Here is a 10000-nt window from a genome sequence, read left to right as displayed (position 1 = left end):
CATCATGACCATATAACAAAATTAGCATTATGGTCAATATCATCACAACAATAGCTATTACCCTCACACTTGATCATCCTTTCGTTGTTGTTGTTGTTGTTGTTGTTGTTGTTATCATCATTATTATCTTTAGCACCCTCAGTATTTATCCCCGTCGTTATTCTACTCGTTATTCTTACTTTGGCCAAGAATAATGCAGGTGAAAGGCAAGCATGGGCAAGGAAGGGTTGGGAGAGGCAAGGATGGGTAGGGAGAGGGAAGGATGGGCAAGGATGGGCAAGGGAGGGCAAGGAAGGGTAGGGAAAGGCAAGGATGGGTAAGGAAAGGCAAGGATGGGCAAGGAAGGGTAGGGAAAGGCAAGGATGGGCAAGGATGGGCAAGGAAGGGTAGGGAAAGGCAAGGATGGGCAAGGAAGGGCAAGGATGGGCAAGGAAGGGTAGGGAAAGGCAAGCATGGGCAAGGAAGGGCAAGGATGGGCAAGGAAGGGTAGGGAAAGGCAAGGATGGGCAAGGATGGGCAAGGAAGGGTAGGGAAAGGCAAGGATGGGCAAGGAAGGGCAAGGAAGGGCAAGGATGGGCAAGGAAGGGTAGGGAAAGGCAAGCATGGGCAAGGAAGGGCAAGGATGGGCAAGGAAGGGTAGGGAAAGGCAAGCATGGGCAAGGAAGGGCAAGGATGGGCAAGGAAGGGTAGGGAAAGGCAAGGATGGCCAAGGAAGGGCAAGGATGGGCAAGGAAGCGTAGGGAAAGGTAAGCATGGGCAAGGAAGGGCAAGGAAGGGCAAGGATGGGCAAGGCAGGGCAAAGAGAAAGGAAGGGCAGGGAAATAAAGTGAAGAGCAAGAGGATTTAGAAAAGGAGAGAGAGGAAGAGCATGGGAGAAATGGGGACATGGAAAAAGGAAGAAAATGTGAGAAAGAAAAGGCAGAAGAGAGTGGGAATAGGAGAGGAGGAGGAAGGGGAAGAGGGGTAGAGGAGAGGGGACGAGAAAGGGCGTGGGAAGGACAGTGAGAGAGCAGGAGAAGTTGGGAATAGGGGAAAGAAGAGGAAATCGGAGGGGAAGAAGAGAGATAGAAAGAGGGGACTGGAGGGGAAGAGAGGAGGTAGAAAGAGGGAATGGGGGAAGAATGGGGAAAAAATAAGAATAGAAGAATGGTGTGAGGAGAGAGAGGATATGAAGGAGAAAGTAGAAAGGGGGCAAGGAGAGAGAGGGGGAGGAGAAGAAGGAGAGGGAGAGGGGAAGAGGAGAGGGAGGAGGGAGGAGGAGTGGAAGAAGGGAGAGAAAGAGGGAAAGGAAGAAAGGTGAAGGAGAGACGGAGATGGAGGATGAAGAAAGGAAGGTGAAAGAGATTGGGAGGGGGGGGGGGAGAAATAGAGGATGGAGAAGGAGGGGGGTGAAGGAGAGGAAGAAGGAGAAAGAGAGGGAAGGGGGGGGGGGGTCAGGGAGTACCGTGGTGAGATAGGGACCAGATAACGCAGCGTGACGAATGGTTAACTAGGACCACTACTCGCCACAGGCGCCGCCTCTCTCACACGGCCGCCCCCCCCCCCCCCCCCCCCCCCACCCCTCCTTCTCCTCCCACTCACCCCCCCACCCTCCTTCTCCTCCCACTCACCCCCCCCTCCCCCTCCCTTCCTCCTTCCCGTGTCCCTTGTACCAAAATCTTTACACATTATCCCTTATCTCAGCACTTCTTGCCAACACTTCCACACTTGTTCTAAAGCACGTTCGGTTTTCTTGCGTCACAGTTCCTCTCTTGATTCATTTCTTGCTTCAGTTTTGTTTTTGTTTTCTTCTTGTTGTTTTCGTGTATTTTTTTTTTCTCTCTTATTCTCTTCTTATTGTTTTTTTCTTGATTTTTTTGATTTTTTCTCTTTTCTTGTTCATTTTTTATTTCTATTTATTCTTTTCTTTAGTTCTAGTTCTTGCTTTCCTGCTTTCATTTTCCCGTTTTCTTCTTTCACCTTTTTTTATACACCTTTTTCTCTTCTTCTTTTTGCTTCTATTTTTGTTTTTCTATTTTCCTTTTACTCCACATTTCCTTGTTTTTCTTTTTTCCTTCTTCTTTTTTTTATTCATTTCTTTTTCTCTTCCTTTGTTGTATTATTTATCTCCCTTTGTCTGTTCCCCTTTATTATCTCTCCCTTACTTATCTAATTCTAAACACAAATGGTCTGGCGGAAGCGGCGGATACAGTATGAATAATACAAATAATAATGAGGTGAATGATACAACAATAAAAATGACAATATTGGTAATAATGACATACAGTAGCAATAATAATGATAATAATGATAATGATAATGATGATGAAAATATTATTAATAAATTATGATGATGATGATGATGATAATGACAATAATAATAATGATACCAGTAACGATAATAATAACACTTGATGTTAATGATAATGATAATAACATTAATAATAATAATAATAATAATAGTAACAGTAAAAGCAATAATAATAGTAATAATAATAATAATAACAACGATAATGACAGCAATACCAGTAATGATAATAATAACGGTAATAATAATAATAATCATAATAAAGATGACAATGACAATGATAATAAAAAAAAAAAGATAGCAACAATTATAATAACAATAAAAATAAATACAATCATAATAATGATAATAACAACAGTGATAACAATAACAACAATAATAACAAAAATGATTAATAGTAATAATAACATAACAATAACATCAATTGTTATTATGATCGATGATAATAATAATTTAATGATATGAAAGTAATGACGCCAACAATGCCAATAACGAGAACCATTCATGACAAACACACCAACAGCTTCGAAATCCACAACACTTACCCAACCAATACAGGAAAATAACAAAACCCCGTCACCAATTTTCACACTTAACGGAGGAGCGTCCCGTTGTCACTGTCACCAACGACCATTCATCTCCCTTCACCATCACCCCTCCCTCCCTCCCTCCTCCCCCCCTCCCCCTCCCTCCCCTCTCTCTTCCCTCCCCTCCCCTCCCCTCCCCTCCCCTCCCCTCTCTCCTTCCCCCTTCCCCTCTTTTACCTTTCCTCAAAATCACCACAAAGCCCTACCATTACCCAAGACGGTAGACAGGCCATCTGGAATTTTTTTTTTCTCTTTTCTAAACCACAACAAATGTTATTTGCTGTAGCGTGACTGCTATCAGATGGTGTTTCTACGTTGTTTATTATGATAAATTATGTATTTATTTGATTGTTGTATTGTTTTTTTTTTTAATCACATTTCTTCTGTGATGTTTTTTTTTTCCTGTTTTCAACCTTCGTTATATTGTTAATTCAACTAATATTTTAGATCTGGTTCATAAACTCCTCCCTTTTTTCCCTATCTCTCTATCTCCCTTCTATTCTCCTCGCTCCCCTTCGCCCTTCCTAATCACTCCACCATCTACACTTTCCCTCCTCCTTCTCCTCCTCCAACATTCCTTTTCCACGACTTTTAAAATTCCCTTCCCACATCCTACGCCCGAAAAAGGATAAATAAAAAATCACACAAGAACCTCACGCCCGAGATAATCACGAGCGTTTAAATGCTCCTCGTCACGAGCATTGCAAACGAGCCTATTACAGTCCCTCCCTCAACAACCAGCAGGGTAATGGTCACTCGGCCACCCGGGTACCTAATGGCCGCTGGAGTGTAATGGTCATTTAAACACTGGCTTCGCAACAGGCGATGACCCCACACAGAGCACTGGACGCCCGAAAACGATCTCTGCGCGAAAGGCAGGCCTTTGTGTAAGTATGTAGTATACAGAAACACACACACACACACACACACACACACACACACACACACACACACACACACACACACACACACACACACACACACACACACGCACACACACACACATGCATGCATGAATATACTCACAACAGACAGTAAGGACACAGACGAACGCGCATATACGCATTCGCACAAGCAAACATAATCGATCTATCTCTACATCGAACTATCTATGTGTATATAGATTAATATGAATATATAAGTAAATAAAAAAAATTGTATGATTAAAAGAGAGAGAGAGAGAGAGAGAAAGAGAAAGAGAAAGAGAAAGAGAAAGAGAAAGAGAAAGAGAAAGAGAAAGAGAGAGAGAGAGGGGAGAGAGAGGGGAGAGAGAGAGAGAGAGAGAGAGAGAGAGAGAGAGAGAGAGAGAGAGAGAGAGAGAGAGAGAGAGAGAGAGAGAGAGAGAGCTAGAGAGAGAGAAACAGAAAGAAATTAAAAGGGAGAGAAATAAAAGAGAAAGAAAGAAGATAGATAGGAAAAGGGATAAAGTGAAGGAGAGAGAAGAGAAAGAAAAACAGAGAAAGAGAAAGAAAGAAGATAGATAGGAAAAGGGATAAAGTGAAGGAGAGAGAAGAGAAAGAAAAAAAGAGAAAGAGAAATAGAAACAGCTTTCCCTGAAGATTTATATGCGCCTAACGATAAAGTTTCCTCTATGGCCAAATGATCCCTCTCGAGTATACAATATCTGTCGTTGGATCACATTAGCGAAATTGTGCGCATCTAAATATTTACATTATCTTGTTAAATTGCGGCCGCTGACGTAATGTCGTAGAGAATGAGAGAGACCAATACATAGAATAGAAGAAAATAATGATGATGGTGGAATAAAAACAATACTGTTAGTTCCGTAATCCTCGAAGGAAATCGGAGTCGAGAGGAGATACCTTCCTGAGCGAATGTATTTCCGTCCATACAGTTAACGATATGATTTAAATCAGGGCGGAAGGTCTATTTTCTGATCTGAAGGGGATTTATTTATTTTTAATGCATATAAATGTCCCTTTTCTCTTTTTGAGTGTTTTTCATGTTTGTTTCTCTCACTTAATTTGTCTCGTCTTCGTTATCTCAATCTCAATCTCTCTCTCTCTCTCTCTCTCTCTCTCTCTCTCTCTCTCTCTCTCTCTCTCTCTCTCTCTCTCTCTCTCTCTCTCTCTCTCTCTCTCTGTGTGTGTCTTTATCTCTCTATTTAGTTCTATCTCCCTCTCTTCCTCCTCCCTCTTCTTTTCCCTGACCCTCGGTCTCCCTCACTCTTCTCTTCTTGGGCAAATTTACGGTCCGATTCTTTCTTCCACAACAAACACACTTACACACGTAACCCTCCCACTACCCTAACGCAAATAACCACGGTAACATATTGCAACACGCGCCTTGTTATGACAGCACACTGCTCTGCAACTTCATCCCGCCGCCCTTTCCCTTCTAACACGTGCTCCCACTTCAAAGTTAAACCCAAACCATCCATATCAAACGCCGCTTATGCCCCCCCGCTCATGCCCCATCTGTCTTCTGCCACCATACCTAAACAAATGACTACCTTATACTCCACCTCCCTCTTGCCCACTCGTCTTAATCACCCCTTTCCACTGTTCCATACCTCCAACAACTCAACCCATCGTTCCTCCCGCGCGTAGCAGCCGTTCCAACCGCAGTAGCCCCCGTGCGCCGAGTAGTAGCCTAGCCTACTCCCCCAGCCTCCGGTAGCCGCGGTTATTTCGTGATGCAAATGTTACACGGTTGTAGTACCTATCTCTCTTAATCCCATGGTCTCGGGATTTTGACGATGGCTACAAGCGGTGGTGGTTATCAAGTGACGAGCGGGTTTATTTTCGCTGTTTTGAGAACCAGAAAAGAAAAGAAAAAAGGGAAGAAAAAAATCGAACCTTCTCTTCGGTTGCAGTTCTTAGAATATATATATATATATATATTTTTTTTTTTACAAATAAAACGCGAAAGAATAATAAACAACGGGGTATCGAAGCCGGTGGGGAAAGCAGCTTTCAATCAAATTCATAAATCGCGAGGCTGAGCCAACAAGACGTTTAATTATCCCGAAGACTTCATTCCTCAAACAATTAGCCTTCCCGATCAACAAATATATTCATAGCAACTGCTTATTTTCATAAAATGACACCCGGTATCACAACAAAAAATACTCATGACGAGTGTTTTGTTTTAAAGAAATAACTATCTTTTCAGTGTGCGTTCATTATATATATAAACATTAAAAAAAAAAAAAATCGAATTCATATTGAACATTAATCCAGAAGCATCGCAAACTAGACCCTGTGTTCACCTGCTTTGAACACTACAGTCTCATCAAATATGTAAATCAACCATTAATTCACCAAAAGTACATCAAATGCTAATTTCCCTTAAAGTTACCACCAACCAAACTGTTTTGCTACAATAACACCAATGAACTAAAGTCGTTACGGATGAACATTAATGAAAAAAAATGAAAAAAAACAACAGTCTATTGCGGTGTATTTTTTTTAATTCATCGATACATCATCAAGTTAATCATAGAGTCTCATTATCATCGGATTTCTCGCCATGTTTATTTGTTGTCTCTTTTCGCTTACTGTCATCTCTCCTCTCTCCTTTCCTTCTTTTCCTCCCCCCCATTTTGTGTATCTTCGTCATCTCTTTGCTCTTCCCCCCCCCCCCCCATTTTTTCATTTTGATCTCCTCTTTTCTCATCTTCTCTCTTATCCCCTTTGTCATTATCTCAAACTTCGTTCCCTGCTTCTCCCCCTCTTTTATCGCCCTCTCCTTCCCACCCTTTCCATCCTTCTCCCTACTCATTCGTCACATTACACATACCCTCCGTATCCCCCTCCCCCCCAAAAAAAAAGAAAAAAGAAAAAAGAAAAACACATAAGAAATATACCCTTATCCCTAGGTACAGCAAATGTCTATAATCTACCTTATACACTTGTGACACGACGAAAACACTCCTCGAAAGACGGGGATGGGGGAGGGGGTTAAGAAAGACGCGATGAAGTAGAATAAAAAAGAGAGAGAGAGAGAGAGAGAGAATAAAGGGCTTAAAAAAACAGAGCAAAAAAACAGGACTCTATACCAGGTAAATTCTTGAGCAAAAAGTGTCAACCGCGCAAAAAAGAACTTAAGACCAAGCAACCTCGTCTGTGAGTGTCATTAACGTGAAACTACATGAACCATCTTGCTCATTACCCGCTGCAAAATCATGACAAGAAGGGTAAAGGGAATGGGGGAGGGGGGAGAAGAAAGGGAATAGGGGAGGGGGGGAGAAGAAAGGGAATGGGGAGAGGGGAGAAGGGAATGGGGTAGGGGAGGAGAGAAGGAAGGGAATGGGGGAGGGGGGAGAAGAAAGGGAATGGGGAGAGGGGAGAAGGGAATGGGAGAGGAGAGGAGAGAAGGAAGGGAATTGGGGGAAGGGAATGGGGGAGGGGGAAGACAGGGAATAGGGAGAGGGGAGAAGGGAATGGGGGAGGGGGGAAGACAGGGAGAAGGGAATGGGGGAGGGGGGAAGACAGGGAAAAGGGAATGGGGGGGAGGGGATTGGAGATGGAAGGGAATGGGGAGAGGGGAGTGGAGAAGGAAGGGAATGGGGGAGGAAGGGAGGGAAGAAGGGATGATTGTGATGACTGTAACGAGAGGGGGGGAGAAGAAAAAAAAAAGAAGGGAAGAAAAAAAGGGGGAGGGTAAGTGTAATTTTTGTGATTGACAGCATTTGAATGGCCTCGAGTAGTCCGGTCGGAGGGCAAGACGCGCGCACCATTCAGAGCCCGTGGTATTACAGCGTCAAGATGGCTCAATTCCGCGTATGGGAGGAGGACTCGGGGCCCCGTCGCCTCTCTCACGGACTGCGGGCGAGCGCGGTCCTCTCTGTTTCGTTATTTAGCTGTCGATTTTTTTCTCTTCTCTCTCTCGTTTTCTTTCTATCGCTCTATACCACTTTTTTCTTTTTTTTCTGTGTGCGGTGCTTCTCTCTCTCTCTCTCTCTCTCTCTCTCTCTCTCTCTCTCTCTCTCTCTCTCTCTCTCTCTCTCTCTCTCTCTCTCTCTCTCGTGTACTGAAGGTGTTGTGTGCGGTGCTTCTCTTTCTCTCTCTCTCTCTCTCTCTCTCTCTCTCTCTCTCTCTCTCTCTCTCTCTCTCTCTCTCTCTCTCTCTCTTTCTCTCTCTCTCTCTCTCTTCCCCACCCCCTCTCTTTCTCTTTTCTGCCTCTTCTCTTTCTCTTTCCTCCCTCTTCTCTCTCTCTTATTTTATGTATCTCACTCTTCTCCTTCTTTGTCTATATTCTATCTATTCGAATAACACACACACACACACACACACACACACACACACACACACACACACACACACACACACACACACACACACACACTCACACTCACACACACACACACACAAGGACACAGCCAGTCTGGCGGATCAAAGCGTCGAAAAAATAATCCTCATAGGAAATTGGCCGATAGATGTCAGGTCTGCGATCAGTTTCCAGGAATATTAATGAAACTTTTAAGAATATCAGGAACATATAAGCTCAGTTGAAAGGCGCTTAATATATGCTACGGAATACTAAATGAAAGAGGCAACAGAGAGAGAGCCAGGAAGAGTAAGGAAAGGGAGAGGGAGAAAGAGAGGGGGAGAAAGAGAGGGAGAAAGAGTGGGGGGGGGAAGAGAGGGAGAAAGAGAGAGGGGGGAAGAGGAAAGGGGGGAGAGGGAGAGAAAAAAAGAGGAAATGGAGGGGAGGGGGGAGGGAATGGAAGAAGAAGATGGAGAGAGACAGAGATAAAGATAGATAGACACATAGAGAGAAAGAGAAAAAAAAAGAAACACCTTTAGCTATCCTGCAACACAACATTGATCATCCCTTACCATAGAAACTTCTGCAATAGCTTCAAAAAGAATCATCCATATTTTTTCATTCATCGGCATTAGAAATGGAAGTAATATGTGCATCCCTTTCCAGCATATGATGACAATCGGGTAAAAAGAACCATTAATATCTGTAAAATCTCTGACATACTGCCGTGTCATTTCGGATTCAAAATAAACGCATAACCAGTACGCGGGGCGATCACTTTAATAAGCGCATGTATCTGTAATGGCCAAATGGGAGCGAACATATTGCATATATTTCATCTGTGCAACGGGTGTACATATATATATTCATATTTATATGTTTTTTTTTTTTTTTTTTTTATGGTGCATTTTGTGATTTTCGATGTACATTAACAGGAGTTTTGATATATAAAAGGATATGTTGAATTGCGCCGGTCGTCGCTTGGTCATCCTGACTGAACTGTGATGGTGTACTGGAGGTGTTGTGTGCGGTGCTTCTTTCTCTTTCTTTCTTCTTCTCCTTCTCCTTCTTCTTCTGTTCTTCTTCTTCTTCTTCTTCTTCTTCTTCTTCTTCTTCTTCTTCTTCTTCTTCTTCTTCTTCTTCTTCTTCTTCTTCTTCTCCTCTCTCTCTCTCTCTCATTTTGAGAAATTGTGTGTACTATATACACTATTACACACACACACTTATACACCCATTCATTTACTTACTTAAGTACAAACACGACCACAACCTCTTTTACTTTATCTTATCTGACACTGTGTTGCTGGGATATTACTTAACATAGTTTTCTATATGAATATCAGTGAAGATACTTGCTTCAATATTAAAATCATTAAAGTTATAAAACTTTCAACCAATCAGCTAATACCAAAACAAACACTACGCCGCAGTCATCCGCACCTGCAAAGCTTATGTTTAGCTGCCGTTATCAGTTCAACCAAATTGGCTAACTAATAAATACTCAAAAGAATTACAAGACGCTATTGGTAAAGGTCCTTCGCGTGATAACTGTTATAACAGGAGGTTGAACCAACAGACGCCGAAGTTATCGTCCTGATAATCATTATTCTAAGGTAGGATCTCTTTATACCTTTTCCGGATAAGGAGATGCCCCGACTCCTCGTTGTCAAGCTGGATCGTCTGCATCCCTTTCTTCGGCCATGACCTCGCATGACTCTTAGGGTAATCCTCAAGGCAGTCTTGTAGTAAACATGACCTAATACACACTTGCCTCGGCGGTCCTTCGGGGATGCTGGGCGCCATCTCTGAGGCAGCGCTGTCACCGTGTCATCTCCCGTCGTCGGCAAGCATCTCATCTCCGAGGAGGGCAGGATCGACGCCATGAGGTCTGTCA

This window comes from Penaeus chinensis, chromosome 31 (assembly GCF_019202785.1).
Source record: "Penaeus chinensis breed Huanghai No. 1 chromosome 31, ASM1920278v2, whole genome shotgun sequence".
NCBI lineage: Eukaryota > Metazoa > Arthropoda > Malacostraca > Decapoda > Penaeidae > Penaeus > Penaeus chinensis.
The sequence above is the reverse complement of the archived record's forward strand: the minus strand, read 5'-3'. Positions refer to the sequence as shown.